This window comes from Tauraco erythrolophus, chromosome Z, assembly GCF_009769465.1.
Source record: "Tauraco erythrolophus isolate bTauEry1 chromosome Z, bTauEry1.pri, whole genome shotgun sequence".
NCBI lineage: Eukaryota > Metazoa > Chordata > Aves > Musophagiformes > Musophagidae > Tauraco > Tauraco erythrolophus.
In genome coordinates this window covers 70,932,185-70,948,244 of record NC_141496.1, presented here as the reverse complement: position 1 = coordinate 70,948,244, position 16,060 = coordinate 70,932,185, and the positions used below count along the sequence as shown (strand labels likewise).

Sequence of the window (16,060 nt, the reverse complement as noted above, 5' to 3'; positions counted from 1 at the left end):
GCTGAGGATCGAGACAGGAACAGAGAAGCACCCACCAACCACGGTCCCGGGCAAAAGAGGCTGTTTTCTTAATGCAAAACTATTTATTAACAGCTACCTACAAAGAGAAAAGCAAACAAAAACGGTTACTTAAGAGAATAACAAGAAAACAAGGCCAGGTCTTAAAAACACCACTCCCCCCCTTTGCCTCTTCTTCCCGGCTCTACCTCCTCCCCCCAGCGGCGCAGGGGGGCAGGGAATGGGGGAGTGCAGGTCAGTTCATTCCAAGTTGTTACTGCCGCTTCTCTTAAAGGAGAAGGAGTCCTTACACCATTGTCCCTTGCTCCAGTGGATCCCCTACTCACGGCGAAAGCGTGAATCCTACCCGCTGGGGGGCAAATCCTTACCCCATCGGATTTGCCCAAGTGCGGGCTTTACCAGTCCTGGACCTTTAAGGAGCTGTAGCCACTCACTCTGGCGTGGGTCATCAACAAACTTTAAATGTGCTCCGGCGTGCGTCGTCATGTCGACCTTAAATGCGCCTCCGTACAGACTTAGATGCGTAAATGCAAAATGCACGGGCTGCGAGTGGGTCTCTGCTTGCTCCACCGAGGACTGTTTGCAAAGGGGCCGCTGGCAAGGGGGACTCAGCCGCGGCACACGTTGTTCCGTCCCATCTTCACTGACCTCTTATCTGTGTGGCCGTTTCTCTTAGATTTCAGTCCTTTCTGGGTGAACTCGGCCCGGTGGGCGCCCCGGCAGCGGGGCTCTCCCCGAGTTCCCCAAGCGCCTCCGCCGCCGCCATCCTCGACGGGGCGGGCGCCGGCCCGGCCGGGAGCGGGGGCCCTGGCCCCCCTCCTGTCTCCTTGCTCCTGGGCACAGGCACACCTTTCCGGTTCCTTTGTCCGACGTAAATAGGGCAATTCGCAGAGGCACCGATTGGCTCAAGCCCCGAGGGGGATGGGAGTCCAGTGTGATGGGCAGCTTCTGCCACACGGACCTCCCCCCCACTTCAAACCATAACAATGCTGTACTCAGTTCTGATAGTCTTTTTTTAAAGTGGTAATATGACAGGAATGTTAAATGTCAGGACTAAGATTTGTTGGCTTAGACTGAAAAAAAAGTATAGAAAGTAGGAACTGTGATGGGATACTGGCGTGTATCAAGAATAGTGTGACCAGCAGGAGCAGGGAAGTGATCCTGCCCCTGTACTCGGCACTGGTGAGGCCGCACCTGGAATATTGTATCCAGTTTTGGGCCCCTCGCTTTAAGAGAGATATTGAGCACCTGGAGCGAGTCCAAAGAAGGGCGACTAAACTGGTCAAGGGGCTGGAAAATAAAACTTATGAGGAGCGGCTGAGGGAGTTGGGGCTGTTTAGCCTGGAGAAGAGGAGGCTGAGGGGAGACCTGATTACGGCCTATAAATACTTGAGAAAAGATGGTGGGGAGGTAGGGGAAGGGCTCTTTACATTAGTGATGGGTGATAGAACAAGAGGAAATGGGCATAAGCTTAGTCAGGGGAGATTCAGGTTGGATGTTAGGAAGTATTTCTTCTCTGAAAGGGTTGTCAGCCACTGGAATAAGCTGCCCAGGGAGGTGGTTGAGTCCCCATCCCTGGATGTGTTTAAGAATAGGGTGGATGAGCTACTTGAGGATATGGTTTAATGGGGATTAGGGATGGTTGGACTCGATGATCTCTAAGGTCTTTTCCAACCTAGAAATCTATGAATCTATGAATCTATGATTGTATACTGTGTGCTTTAAATTATCGTTTTTCATAATAAAGGATAAAGAGAGATACAAACAGATCTAAAGGAACTACTTTTAAAGTAAAAAGTTTTAGAAGGTACAGAACACAGTTAATTCTGTGAAACTCATTGTTGGAAAGATCTTCACCTTGACACAGCATTCATCTTTGCATCAGAACAAACATACAGGGCACATTATGCCAATCACTACCCATTAAAAGTTGGAAAAAAACAGCCAATGCATGAATCATTTGCTAGTTGTCAAAATGTTTCCACTACTGAAATAGCTGATTTCAGTTTGCTGTTAGAGACTTGACACTGGGCAACACGTAATAGTAGAGTAGGATAGCAATTTCTCTGTTCAGAAAAGACTTGCCAGATCAACACTAACCCATCTCCATCCCTAGCTGAAGTGATTAGGAGAGAATTGGTTGCTTGACAACCATGTTAGCCCTAGGTCATTTTCGCAATATTTATGAGCTGGTGTTTTATTTGTATTACCTTCATTAGCTATGCCTTTCAAAAGGGAGGAAGGAAGATATGGGGAGCTGACTCCTGCTGATCACCGCAGATGAAGGAGTCAAGAGTGGCTGAAAAAAAACGTATGTGGGGGGTGAAAAATGGAGATTGCAGCAGGTACAGAAATGAAGCAGAGGAACTTTGTGCGTGCAGGGTAAAAGAATGGCTGCAAGCACAGACCAGGCTGAGATCCAGCCATCTCCTCCACACCTCACCTCCTCCTGGACCAGCTTCAGACTATCTTATCCAGCTGTTACTAATGGCATTTGGACTTGTGACATGGCATGTGGTGTGAGTGCAGTCATATGTTTTTCTACAAACAGCCTGGAGCTTTTCAGTGGTGTGTCTTTCCAGGCCTGGGTTGGAAAGAAGAGCGATCTTTACCTGGTAATGTAACCAAACCCAAGCAGAAAGTGAATAGGGGTGGGAAGTTTGGAAAGAAGATGAAATACAGAAGGACAGAGAGAAGAAAATCAAATACAGAGAATGCAGAAATAATACTCTGGTCGTTTCAATTTTGGTAACCACCTCACTTTTAAGAAATACATAGTTAAACTAATGATGTATTGGAATATGGTCTGATAAACCATTAAATTGTCATACCACTGGGTCATAAACACAGTGTAATTCTTAACAAATCTTAATCTAAAACTGAGCTTTTATAGAATTTTTTAGTAACATTAATATTCCTGTGGCTGGTCCTCATACTGAAAAAATAATAGTTTTAGGTGACTTTTCTTGCTTTGTAAACGTTCGCTCATGTTTTTGCTTTTATGACTTTTTGTTGTTGTTGCAGTGCACCGTATTGGATTCCAATGCCTGTATTTGTGAAGCTTTCCTTTTTTACAGCAGTCAGCTATTGGTTAAAAATAGCTACATTATATTGTCCTTAAATATTCATTAAACTGAGTTGTGGAAGCCTGTGAGAGGCATTCAATTAAGCAGTTCACTTTCTACACATAAGGCTACAAATGAGCAGTCTTCTTTCTTTTAAATAATGCATCACAGGCTGTTGTTAGTATCTGTGAAATAATTGATAAGGCAAAAGTTATTTGTAAAATACATACTAGAAATAGAAAAGTAGATTAGAGAGGACGATTTTGCCTTGGGACTTTCCTCTGACTGTGGGAAAAGTACAGTGTACTTTGACATAATTTTTACATAGCCTGGGGAAACCTGAAATGTCATCTCTAATAATTCAATATTTTCTACTTCTGACATGTGTTATATATTACTAAATCTTAAAAATCAGAGACAGAAAACACATCATAGACTTTACTCACCCTGAAGCCATCAGAGGACAGTAAATATGGCTGGGTCGTGGGAAAGGCTCAACGACTTTTTTAATCTACCCGCTTTATCTTGTTTTGTTGCTAGCGCATCGATACACCCATAGACTTGTATAAAGAACGTGCCTGGGCTGCAGTCAGAGGCATGGCCGCCATCTGTGCAGGCAGAGCTGAGCTCGTTTCAGCAGCAGTGGCAGTGGAGGTGCATGGGCTCAGGCTTCAGCACAGGGCAGAACATCTTCCTGAGTTCCCAGGACCAGCCCGTGCTGCTGACCCCTCACTGGCACACCGACCCAAGACACTAAAGCTAGCTAGGTTTGCTGTACGTATCCCCAAACCGCTTCCCCATCTGCAGGGCACACCTGCCTCAAATCGTACGCTGGTTCTGACACAGGGGTGAGCAATAAGGAACTGCAGGGACCCAGAGGTCTTTCCTCTGAGCAGCTGAGCGGCTCCCAGTGTGCCACAATGTTAAGCTAAGGCGAGAGGTGTCAGCCTGCTGCCAGTCTCCCGTTTCCCCAGCCCTGGGCATGTCCAGGAACTAAGTCAGGCTTCTGTGTAAGTCGCTGTATCCCAAGTTAACTATTACATGCCTCTTCTGTAGCAGCTTTCAGTTTCCATTTTGCCTTATATTTATCTCACCTTCTGCCCACTTGCTGATTATTTCTCATCTGTCTTCATTTATTGATGATAGTTTAAATTCACCACTTTATTTAATTGCTGATTCCAATGTACTGCTTCAAAATGTACCTTCTGGTTATTATCAAAGCCCTGTTTACAAGCTGGGCCTAAACTCCACGGGATACTGGTTCAGCAGGCTAGAAACTGTTTGGCCATTTCATTTACATTTAAAGTGTAGGCTTTAATTGAATCAAATATGAACCAAAGCGATACAAGCTGTACAGTGCGCTATTTTTTTTTTTTAACCTGGGATGAAATTACAATTAGTTTTATTGTCCCTACAGTGTAATATTTAATGAGACGCAACATCTCATATTGACTATGCAGTGATGTCAGCAGAGGAAGCCTATGGATGTGGCAGCTAGCAGAGGCCTCCTAAGCTACCGGGAGCCTTTCAAGGCGAGGGAAATAACCTGGGAACGGCCCCAGTGCTGGGAAGGAGGGTGGGCTTTGCGATGCAGCTGAGGACTAGCTGCCACTGCAAAGTGTTCTCACTCTCCTTCCTCCTCGACCTTCCGCCTCCAGTCCTGCCCTCCCGCCACCTCCCCCGCGGCGGCGTCAGCACCCGCTCAGCCCCGCAGCGAGGCACACGGGGGAGCTCAAGGAGCGCTTAACCAGCCCTGTGAAAATGCCAAGAGTCCTCTGACAGCGCACCTCCGGGGTACACGTGAGGCACGAGGGGCGCTGGCAGAGCATGCAGCTGGGAGCTGCTGTGGGTGGGCTCTGGGTTCTGAGGTCTGCTAACAGGCATCCAGCAAAGTGAAAGTATGGTGTTATTGCTTTAGTTAGGTCGTTAGGTTTCAGAGTCAACATCACAAAGCAAAAAGAGCTATTTGCAGGACTACCAGTAGTGGTGTTTCTGACTGGCTGAAGGCTCAAGAAGTCAGTGTTTTGAACCATGTTACCAGTATTATCTAAATACTGATGCAGTTTTAACTGACCATTAAGAACAGCCCACTATAAGATGATCTCACAGTAGGGAGAGACAAATTACTAGCTTGTATATGACCACTACCATATCCAGAAAAAGGGGGGAAATTCTGATGTATGGGAGAGGTGGAAAATTCCTACTGGAGAAACCGGATTTCATATATGATATAAATGAGTATGCATCAAGCTAATTCTTGTTGATTTTTCAGCTCACCCTTCCAGCAGTTTACAAGCAAAACATTTTGTGAAGACTTGGATTGTTTAGTGCAATATCATTACGAAAGCTGTATCTCAATTAAAATCTTATTTAAAACTATAATACATTTCATATTATAAGTGCAAAGCAATGCAATTAATTCAACAATAGATTAAAAGTGAAGCTGAATTTCATTCTCTCTCTTTTCTTTTTTTGTTTTCTATATTTTTCAGAGTGTAACTTGGAAATCACAGACAAGTTCGTTCAGAAGTCCAATCTGTCAGAACCTCCAGAAAATAAGAACTAGTTAGAAAAATGCTTGCCAAATGCATGATATGTACTGAAAGAAGAAATCAACTTCTCTGCTATCTTCTGCTATATGTAAATAATAAACATTATTTATTTATTTTCCCCTGTGGTTTTTCCCATCCATCAACACTTTCTACAGAAGTAGAAGCAAAAGTTTAAAGTTTTAATAATTAAAATGCTGAGATCATAAAAGCAGTGACATAAATGAAATGAAATCAAATCAGACAGTGATCCTGCATACTGGTATGTACGCAGACAGTGACAGTGTTCCTTAAAAAAAAATTTACGGTTTTTATTCTGTGAGGCTTGCTAGTACTGCGCCCGGATATCAGAGGAAATCTTCCTGCCAGGCATAATTAGAATTGCCAGCTTTTGAATTTTATCTTAGTATTTACAGGGATCATCTAAAGCTCAGCCAAATCAATGGAAAAGCTCCTGGGATATGTCTCCGCTGCGCAAAGCACAACAATAAAAGTGATGCCTGACTTGGTGCTAAGTGAGCTGTATTGTGCAGAGCCATGCAAAGGACAGTAACTAGGGACTAGATAGGAGCATAGCGACAGAGCTGGTTCCAGAGTTGGCTTGCTCTCGGCCAGTGTAGCACCTCCCTGCAGCAATACAATGCATGGCGCAGGCAAAATACTCCTATATTATGAAGCCATGCATAGTTTGGCCTCAAACCGAAACAAATTCAGGCCAGGTGTCTTAGGGCTTATGTGTTTCTCACCGTACTATTTACCCAATAACCTGCAGTAATGTAACGTCAGCAGCAAGCAGAAAACGTTTTCAAACGCGACCTACTGCTTTGTTGCTGAACTGTCAGGTAATGCATAATTTCTCCCCTTGAGCTCGATGGAGACAGAGCACTTCTTGCAACCACCAAAGAGGACAAGGATGAAGAGGAAGTGAGACTGATGGCAGCAGGGCCAGGAGTTTACCCCAGGTCTTGAAGGGTGTTTTTTACCCCAAGAGCTCTAAGGCTGCAGTTGTGTATATCAGCTTCGCATCAGTCCCGCTGTGTCCTCTGCCACTGTTCACCACCATTGGAGAGCTCATCAAGGGAGCTGATCTCTGTGATAGGTCATCACTTTTTTTTTCCCCACTCTTCTTTGTTAGAGTTAGTTTCCAAACAGATGAGCTTCCTGAGCTGATTCACGATACAATCTGTCACATGTACTCAGTGCTATGGTGGGGCTGGGTCCACATCGCTGTTTAAAAGCATGATACCATATCAAGGTGATTGGCTTAAACCGCTGTGAAACCACTGTTTGAGTGGGGTATTCCTAAAAGCAGAAGCTTTTCCAATCTTATTGATAGTGATCATGGAGTATGATAGGGACTATTGAAAAACATAAATGTAATTTAATAGTATTTATCTTACACAACATAGTAATGGGATGTCAAATCAGTAAATGGCTTACGTGTAATCAAAAGGATGATTTTGTGTCTGAAGTCCCAATCCTAACAATACCATAATACTTTAAAACATAATAGGAAAAGATACAGAATTTAATTAGCTTATAGATGTATAAATCTAAATTTGAGCTGGAGAATTTTTAGCAATATTATGAGGAGCAGTTTAGCTGTAACACTGCTTTGATGAATTTTATGTTTTATTTTATTCTCTCCATTAAAATCTTTGCAACTATTTTGAAAGGAGAAGACAGTAAACACCATTTTCTGCAACCCAAAATGATTCCTTATGAGTTTCCTAAGCCAAAAATAGATAATGCATAGAAACAGAGTGGTCATTCAAATTGGAAAAATATTATGAAAGCGATACATTTGGCATTTAGAAAGCCCCAAAGAGAAGGTTGTGGTGCTAATATAATTTGTTCTACATTCCAAACGGAAAACGCAGGAATTATAAAACACACTTAAGGCCCTATTTGCAAATTATGGACTTTCATTTTGAGGGTTATCCTTTGTGCTGCGGTTCTTAAACTTGGCACGAAAAGAACATTGGCTAAAAGAGCCAAAAGTCAAAAGACTCTTACATTTGGAGCCCTAGAATGGGCTTCTTAGTGAGATTTGGCTGCTTTTGGGCTTGAGTTTAGCAATCCATTTTTGTCCACATTAAGCCTGGATTCATTTCAGCACCAGAAGAATGCTTTACAACACAGTCAGTAAAGAAGCAGCCTCCTTTAGTGAACTGAAATGTACAGATCAAAATAACAGCCTCAGCTTAGTGCATTTACTGACAAAGTTAATTCTGCCATCTCCAGCCCGAAGTGGCTCACACCTTCTCAACAGTATAGACAAAATTGAATTTCGTTGCCTTATGGATAAGAAAAAACAAATAAGCCCCGGACAACCGTGCTTCTTGTTACTGTAGAGAGGTTTGGAAATCAGATATGGTGCAGCTGTGAAACTGTCCTCCTCCAGCAATTACCCTACCTCCACACTGTCAGATCTCTTTCCTAGGATCACCATCAAGAAAAGCTTCCCCAGAGTTTTGTGCAGACAAATTAGATGATAAAATATCTTCTGCCTCTTTCTGGGGTGATTTTGCCCAGATTAGTGTGCCACCGCAGACGACTACCTAGTTTTCCTAAGCCTGCAGCTGATCCTATCTTTTGTGCCCAAAACTGCTGCTTCCTCATTAACTACATCAATTTTGAGACAGGAAAGGCTCATTTTAATTCCTTACTGGTGGAATTACTGGTGCATGAAAGGAGCTGACGGTGTCAGCCCACAGCATCACTTCTAGATGGGTGGTAACAGTAAAAAGAAAAGCATATTCTAGCTCTTCTGTTTTTCACAGGAATTGCTGAATATATGCAAAGTGTTAACAGATCTAATTATTATGTATTTTCCTCATTTAATGACCAGAGTGTGCCAGCATTTTGGCTATTAAACACTCCATGCAGTTATAAAACATTCCATAAGTGGATGTCTATTGAGAAAAAAAGTCATTTGATCTGCAAAAATGCAAATGACAAAACCCCCAAAGTAGTGCATTTTCAGATTTTCCAGCAATTTATTGTTACGTTGGTTGTCATAGTAGTGTCCTTGCACTACCTTGGTTGGAGTTACAGATTTGTTACAGAGGTGGTAAATAAGTGTTTTTGTTAGTACATGTTTAAAATGGGTAATAAGACTGTAATTATAGGTATGAATGACTGTTCTAACTTAAGTGCTAACTCTAGAGATTTAACACTGATGTCTCATTAATTCCTACTCGAGTTTTGCATCAGCAAGCTCATTTAATGTTGTCTCTAAAGTATGGACTTTTCTTTCAAACAAAGCTGTTTTTTGCTTGTAAGAAAACGTTCCATCAGCTAAATGAACCAAAAATATTTTAAACTTTTATTTAGCCTTTCACCCTTTTCCTTCAAACAGCCAAAATTAGGTCTTAGCACTTTAGGTTCTGGGGAACACGTGAATCTTCCCGTAGCCTGGAATGAAGCAATTATGCTGTCTCAGTGCATATGTGATATTCAAGAATGTGCCATTTTCTTAAATTATATTTCTGTTAATTACTCTGAGCCTTTCTAACTAAGCTGTGAAAGCTAACTTGATTGCTCTCATCTATGAAATTTGGAATAAAGCCAAGATGAAAATGGCTTCTATTTCCTACTTGAAGCACAAAACTTTAGAAAAATATACTGACATTATCAATGAAGTAGCTACATTTTCTATTTGAACTTTCTCTTTTTGATTTTAATTTGTCAAATTGTGAAGTCATTTCCATTTAAGCACCTTTTATCTTACACTTTTTTATGCACCATTTTATAACCTGTCTTGGAAATAACAGCAAATGTTATTAAAACCGAATTTAATGATCTCAAACTGAAAAGCTTTAAGAAACGTCTCATTTATACATTTTCTTAATTATTCCTTTTAACAAAACCAGAGAATATTGATGGATCTTTTAAAATAAAAATGTTAACTATTTTTTGGCTTGGTTCTCCAATAAATAAATGATTATGTAATGATTACGTGTGATTGTCTGTCCCCTCAAAAAACACCTGGTTGCAATAACCTACTGTGAATCAAACCTGGTGTTTCGTAACATGAAGCTGCTGAAGTTTTGTGAAAATCAGTAGCTGACTGGAGAAGAGGAACCAGTGCTTTACAGTGTGCACTCAGGGAGAGGCAATTGTAATTCAGAGCCCTACCCATTTTAAGAAGCAGGAATCAGTTGCTCAGTCAAGATGTGCATAGTAGGTACTCGGCACTTCGTCAGCTCCAAACCAAAACTGGCACCTGCTGACTGTCAGTCAGTCAAGGAAGAAGAGACATGAGAAGAAGCAGGGAAATACTGTGAGGAAGAATAAAAGGCAAGGGCAATAGGATGGTGCTGAGTGTACTAAAAGTGTAGAGGAAGTGACTAAGTAGGTACAGATATAAATTCACAAAAAGGGAGGCTTCCAGTTATCCTGTTCATGAAGGAACTCTCGAATACTCTGAACCATGATTCGTAAAATCAGATAAGAGGAAGAGCTATGCACCTGTGCACTAAAACATCTTTACTTGCATGTAGAGCTTTAGGTAGAATAAGATTTATGAAAGTGAAGCTTTATTAAGTAATTTAAAACAAGCTTCATATATGCTTCAGGTTTTTGATGGCTGAAGTGCAGACTAAAAGAAGTGTGATTTAGTCCTGTAGAAAGGAAACAGGAATGATGGACGAACGTGTATGCAATATCTATGATGTACTGTACTTCCAACCCTAACCATTCTATGATTCTATAAGCACATGGAGAGGACAAAAAAACCCAAACCAAATTTGGGAGAGAAAAAATTGTGGAGAGTGACTGTTTTGAATTAACTTATAGAATCATAGAATGATTAGGATTGGAAGGGACCTTAAAGATCATCTAGTTCCAACCCCCCTGCCATGAGCAGGGAAACCCTCCACTACACCAGGTTGCTCAAAGCCTCATCCAACCTGGCCTTGAACACTTCCAGGGATGGGGCATCTACAACTTCTCTGGGCAACATGTTCCACTGCCTCACCACCCTCTGAGTGAAAAATTTCTTCCTTGTATCTAATCTAAATCTGCCCTCTTTCAGTTTAAAGCCATTGCCCCTTGTCCTATCGCTACACGCCCTTGTAAAAAGTCCCTCCCCAGCTTTCCTGTAGGCCCTCTCCCTTTAAGTACTGAAAGGCTGCAATAAGATTACCCCGGAGCCTTCTCTTCTCCAGGCTGAACAGCCCCAACTCTCTCAGACTGTCTTCATAGCAGAGATGCTCCAGCCCTTGGATCATCTTCATGGCCCTCCTCTGGACTCGCTCCAGCAGCTCCATGTCCTTCTTGTGTTGGGGACTCCAGAGCTGAATGTAGTATTCCAGGTGGGGTCTCATGAGAGCAGAGTAGAGGGGCAGAATCCCCTCCCTTGACCTGCTGGCCACGCTTCTTTCCATGCAGCCCAGGATACGATTGGCATTCTGGGCTGCAATTGCACATTGGTTTAGGGACCCTGACAGTGCAGGGTGAATGGTTGGACTCGATGATCTTGAAGGTCTCTTCCAACCAGACGATTCTATGATTTTATGATTGCCGGCTCATGTTGAGCTTCTCATCTACCTGCAGTCCCAAGTCCTTCTCCTCAGGGCTGCTCTCAATCCATTCTCCGCCCAGCCTGTACTTGTGCTTGGGATTGCCCTGACACATGTGCAGGACCTTGCACTTGGCCTTGTTGAACTTCATGAGTTTCTCACACGCCCACCTCTCCAGCCTGTCAAGGTCCCTCTGGATGGCATCCCTTCCCTCCAGTGTGTCCACAACACCACACAACTTGGTGTCATCTGCAAACTTGCTGAGGGTGCACTCAAAAACTTCATTTAAACATCTTTTGGTTTTTTTTATGTTGTGTTTTTTTGAAGGTCCATGTCTCCCTGTAGTGCATCATCTTACTCTAGAGGTTCATTTACCAACTCCCAGTCAAGATCAGGTTCTTCCCACTCTCACTCCAACTCTCAATCATTTAGTCATTCCAGTTCTCATTCCTACCCACGATGGCCACCGTATCCAAGATGAGGCAAAGGGAAGAGTCATAACCATCATTCTAGATCAAGGTCACGTGTGTCTCACCGTTCAAGGTCACCCCCACACAGAAGATACCATTCCCAGTGAAGTTCTCCAGTATTGAGAGGCCAATCTGCCGCTGCACAGACTAAACCTCAAGGGGAGAGAGAAAGGGAGCACTTTAACAGATACAAGAGTTCCATCATATCATATTAAAGCTTCCTGTGGCAGACCTGTTGACTTCAGAGATCCATCTGAAAAGGCGAGATACAGAGAATGGGAAAAGCACTATAGAGAACAGTATGAAGATTTCCGCAAGGGCTGTGCTGTCAGCCCTCAACCTCCATGTCCAAAGAGAGCGAACTGTTCTCCAGACAGTTTTGGTCCACCTGGGAGCAGACAAGAGAATCTGCCATATGCTCAGGGATGTAGGGAGAAATATCCTGGTGGGCAGAGCTGCAGAAATCGTAACAGAGGTGGAAATCACCATGAAAAAGTGAAGGAGGTGGAAAGTCCACTGGGAGATGGCAAACAAAATAGACATTAAAAACATCGGAAGAGAAGAAACAGGGATGAGAATGAAGGATTTCCCAATGCCAAGTTGTTAGAAGGTCCTAGAAATCCAAGAGAGCCAGTTACAGCAGAAGACATGGACGTGGCTGTTCCTCCTGAGAAAGACAATATCATATGCGGCCCAAGATGGAGGCCGGCGTCAGGGCTGGAGACGCCCTCCCCGGGCTCAGGCGCCCTTTGCAGCAAGGGATGGAGTCCTGCAACCCGCTGCCGCTGCAGCCGCCGTTCAGGGGTGGCGGGATGGCCGAAGAGTCTACAGCTGTAGAGAAGAAGAGGAAGCCTCTTAACAGACTGAATATTCATTCTGCATTCTGGATTTTGGCATCGATTGCTGTGACATACTACTTTGATTTTTTTCAGACCATTAAAGAAACTATTCAAGCAAATAGCTGGTGGTTTGCCTCTGGCAGTTGTTTATTGGCTGCATGTTTATCTGTTGCCTTTTACTGCATACTGTATCTTGAGTGGTGTTGTGGAATTGAGGATTACGATGCACAGTATCCAGCACTGATACCTATCACAACAACTACCTTTATTGCAGCAGTGATTTGTTTCAACATTGCCTTGTGGCCTGTCTGGTTGTTTATGACACTTTTGTTGCTCTTCATTCAGTTTATGGATGTTATGATGCTCATATCACTCCTGGGATAAGTCCTTCAGCTTCATCTGAAGGACTCAAGTAACTGTTATCCTGCAAAGTGGATATCACTTTTGTTACATTCCAATACTTTTGTTTTTAATACTGCTTGTTTGCTCTAGCTGATACCATAAGGGGCAATGGATTTAAACTGAAAGAGGGTAGATTTAGATTGGACATAAGAAATTTCTCACTCTGAGGGTGGTGAGGCACTGGAACAGGTTGCCCAGAGAAGTTGTAGATGCCCCATTGTGGGGAACTACGACGGGCCTGTGGATCCCAGACCCGCTGTTCCCAGGACAGAAGAAAAGATGGACCTTGGACAGATTGCTGTGGACCCCTGAAGAGCTGAATACTCCCTGAGAGCTGGATACTCCCTGAACAGAAGAAACAGAATCAACCTGCAGGTGCTGGGAAAGTCAGGAAACCGCAAGATAAAAAGGAACTGTAAGATAAGGCCTTGGACTAGTTTTTGCACTAACTGCAAGCTGTAATGAATTTGGCTTGGAGTATATAGAACGCGTGATCACCAAACATTCACCAATCACACATTAAGCTAAGACGCGTGAACAGCTATAGTTAACCAATCACCTAATTGCTTATGTTGTGTGCACTGTTAGAAATTGTATAAAAAGGTATGTAAAACTTGCAATAAAGAGACGCTGATGAATTCTACTTGAACCTGTGTCTGTCATGGCCGTCTCAACAGTGCTATACAGTGACAATCTCAACAATCTCAGCAGACGAGGCCCTGATAACATTTTCTCCCCTCAGCAGTGTCCGACTATGTACCTTCCCCAGCACTAGTTACCCAGTATGAGTTAGCCACCTTTTCCAGGCTTATAGAGGAGGGTAGTACAGCAGTGCCTAGATAGTGAGCCTTAGAGGGCTTTTGTAACCCAGGAGACTTGGCCCTGTCCTTCAGCATTTGTGAGCCAAACCAGCCTGATTTTAAGGGGGCCTCTTATTCTAAGAGCCAATGGCTTTGAAACTTTTAGACACAAAATTCCTTGGCTCACTTATTCCTAACTCCAAAATTTGCAGACCTTTGACAATTGTTTTGGTTCTTGACAAAACAAAAGTCCTGCTGGAGTTTTCTGTAGGCATCTCCTGCCCTTGGGCAGGTTTCAACTGTCACCAGCTCTCACTTCCTCTGCCACAAGTCCTTCTTCAGCCTTCTGCACAGAAAAGCAAAAAACCCCATAAGTTTGTGCCCCAGACGTACTGCAGCTGCACGTTCAACCCAGACGTGGCACAGACCTTGGCAGAATTGTTAAGTCACAAAGAAGGCAGAAATTCTTGGGAGGTTTCTAGCAGTGGTTTACGTGTGTGCCTTGGCAGCATTGTCATCCTATATTGATGTCATCCTGTATGATATTGTAAAATCTCATGCTTATAGCAGCTTTTGTAGGAAATCAGAACTCGATTGTATCTGAACAAGAACTATCCGAAAGGACAGACAGGCATCCTTCAGTTTAAACTGGTGGATGTTTGAGAGAAAAAATTGCTCCCTTTATTTAAGTGTTGCTAAAGAAGTAGGCAGTAGCCCAAAGGACTTGTCGCTCTTTCAAAGGGGAGCTGTAGTACTGCAGAGGCAAATCGTTACATCCCTGGGCTTCAACCAACTGCTCCGTATGACACCCAGGATTCTGGAACCAGGAGCTGCCGTTCCCTCTCTGACCTAACACAGTGTCCTGTGTGCCAAGTTCCTACAGATGGGACGAGCTGGTTGGAGGAAAGAGCCTCTCTCCCATCTCTCCATGAAGCCAGGTAAACATTTTGCATTTCGAACACCCTGTTGCAAGGCGTTCAGCACCTCCCCTCGCCTCCTCATTTTTTGTTTGGGCTTCCTTTTCCAGGCACAGTTCTCTCTCCTCGCCTATGCTTTTGTTCTCACGTACTTGCGTTGTGTCCCAGAAGCCACTTGCCTGAAATAGTGCTTTCTAGATTCTAAAACTCAGCATAAGGTGGGGTTTGACAGCACCAGCTGAATGTGAGAGGAAAATGGGTAAAAGGCAGGCAGCGGCCTTGCCCGGAGGAGTTCCTCCCATTTCTCACATCCATGAGCCTTGATTCTTTGTCTTTGGCTTGGCAAAAATCCTTCCAGTAAGGCAGAGAAGATCAGAGGTCCTGTTTAGACTAGGAACAAAAAGACTGAAGTTGCATACAAGTTTGCTAACATGAGCTAAATTCAGTTACTTTGCTGATCAGGAGAGCACTGATGAGTAGCCACCGAAATCAGATGATGAGCGATTGCCCTCCAATTCTTTTCGTTTTTGAAGACTGTGTCAGTGGGTAAGTCTCATGGAGGCCCTTCTTAAGAGTTACTGACCCTCAGGTTTTGTTAGTTACAACCACATTTGGATGGATATTCTGACGTTCTTTACTGACGATCTGGTACGTATGTCTGTTTTAATGCAAACATGTATATCAAATAATGGGAATCAAAGTTTTGAAACAGGTAGCCTAGGAATCTCTCATGCTCTTCAGAGATGCAAGTGCTTTATCTCAGCATAGGATAACATCTGCTGAAATAGATGTAAACCACATTTCACTTGTGATTGGCATTCTAAATGGCATTGAAGTGTCTTGAGGGGTTGTCATAAAAAATCAAGCCCCTAACACCTCAGACTTTCTCAGAAAAAAAAATGCATTACCCAAATCTTGGGTGACCCCAGGATTACTTCTTAAACATCTTCATAGCACGGTAATCTTTATGCCCCAAGACCTCCGATGGTCTCGCAATAATCTTTTTATTGCAAAGTAAGCGTTGGATGTTTTAACACAAGTTATCCTTCCTGTCTGTATGCAGGACTCATGAGGGAAGGAACAAGAAAACCTGGAAACACTGAAAAGCTAAAACTGTGTTTAAAAATAAAAAAGAGTTTGTCCACTTGTAAGAAAAACGTGATTTTGTCCTTTTCGCTTGTTTCGTTTCTGGCTGCATGAATGTTAAATCCCAGGGAGATTATCTCCTTTCCCTTCTTGGTGTTTGCATGGCTGTTTCTCAGTGCTTGGATGTAACGTTTGTGTTGTCACCACAATCGGAAAATAAACTTCTTAACACCAGGGGAGCCTTAAGAAGCAGGCATTCTGTATTGGGCACCGGGTGCACGGGGGATCACTCCACCGAATGTGCGTACAGGGCCCCGGGAGAGCAACTTGGTCACACGTTGTCATCATGCATATTCATAACACTTCCCAGAACTTGTACATGTTCAGCA

At 43.3% G+C, this 16,060-nt stretch overlaps 2 pseudogenes; one reads left to right on the top strand and one right to left on the bottom strand.

Annotated features, from left to right (window-relative positions):
* LOC104380307 (eukaryotic translation initiation factor 2D-like) overlaps positions 1–16,060 on the bottom strand; it is a 777,252-nt pseudogene that overhangs the window by 543,943 nt on the left and 217,249 nt on the right.
* Positions 12,326–12,850, top strand: LOC104371282 (transmembrane protein 128 pseudogene; annotated as a pseudogene).